The sequence below is a fragment of the Amphimedon queenslandica genome, unplaced genomic scaffold (assembly GCF_000090795.2).
Source record: "Amphimedon queenslandica unplaced genomic scaffold, v1.1 AMPQUscaffold_12829, whole genome shotgun sequence".
NCBI lineage: Eukaryota > Metazoa > Porifera > Demospongiae > Haplosclerida > Niphatidae > Amphimedon > Amphimedon queenslandica.
Genome location: NW_003546935.1, coordinates 1,735 through 3,436, shown reverse-complemented (window position 1 = coordinate 3,436; position 1,702 = coordinate 1,735).

Below are 1,702 nucleotides of genomic sequence, written 5' to 3'. Positions count from 1 at the left end.
TGTATATACACCATCTAATAATAAATGAAAATAATGATATTATCAATAGATTGATGTAGGCATTAGTGAATAGTGCTATAAAAACTGTAAAAATTCTATGAAAATTCTATCATTGTTACTAGTTGTTACTATTAATAGTACAAGCAACACTGTTACTATTAATAGTACCAGTAATAGTGTTACTATTGACAAGAGATAATTATTTTAGAGAGAGTGTCGAACTGCACTATAGCATCAACCCATGAAAGTAAATCACGTGAGAATAGAAGCGGGTCTACTTACTAAAAACACATGTAGAAGTTTTGCATAAAGAACAGTGTAGAACACTTGAAGAAGCTTTAGACATCATATGAGGAAACTTTATAATGCTGCAGAAGTTTGAATTCCAGTACGCTATAGCAGAAACGCCAAAATGACCAGTAAACCTTGTTGAGCAAACTCTGCACCCATTTCAGACATTTTTCTTACTCAGCCACACCCAGTATAAGGGAATGCCCAAAGATGCGTAAGAAAAGGCTACGAGGTGATGTTTCAAGCTACTATAGTGCAGTCGGACACTCTCTCTAACTATTATCTACTTTTGCTATTAATAGTATCAGTAATAGTGTTACTATTAATAGTACAAGTAATAGTGTTACTATTAATAGTATGAAGTACTTACTGTCTCCTTGAGTGAATTCAACTCGTCTCACTTGATCTCTATCAACTTTATAATCAATACTAATGGAGGAGAGAGAGGGAGGGAGGGGCAAAAAGAAAGAAGAGAATAGATTAAGAGAGAAAGAAAGAAAAGAGGGAGAGAGGAGGGGGGAAGATGAAATAAGAGAAGGGACAATTCAAACAAAAACATGTAAAAAGACAACATGTACATGTACACATGTACCATATTTCCTTGTGAAAATTCTACTTTAATTTTATTTATTAATTTATTATTGTTTACCTGTTCTGTAGTGATATATTCAATTCTTGTTTTGTCATGTCAAAGTAAGCAATCCTTAGTGACGTCACTATCTCAGTTTTCCTCCTAATAAATAATAATAATAAATTAATAATAATAATAATAATAATAATAATAATAATAATGATAGTAACTAAATAACTAACTTCATGTACATAATCCCCTTTTTTATTTATTACATTAATTTAAACATACAGTGTACAAAACATAATACATAACACTACAAGCAAAAATTGGGCCTACTATAGTATAGGGACATTGGCTGGGCCAAATTTTGCCAAAAATGAAAAGTAGAAAATCTCAATTTTTATAATTTTTCCTAATACACATACATCTTTTTATGCTACATAAAAAATTTGAGCTGAGTCCGATCAAAATTGATTTTTTTTTTAAATTTTTTAAGTTACTCAAAAATTGGACAAATTGGCCAAATTTTGCCAAAAATAAAAAGTAGAAAAATCTATATTTTTATAATTTTTCCTGATACATATACGTCTTCTTATGTTGCGTAGAAAGTTTGAGCTGATTCCTATCAAAATTTGATTTTTTACAAATTTTTAAAGTCACTTAAAAATCCCTGTACTAAAGCACAGGCAACATTTCATGAAAAATGAACTGACATTGTCACACAGTGACACACAGTTCAATGTGTATGTGTGTGTATAGTGATAAGAAGGTCCTTCTCTCTCTCCCTCCCTCCCTCCCTCTCTCCCTCTCTATTTAAATCATAAATATCACACATTA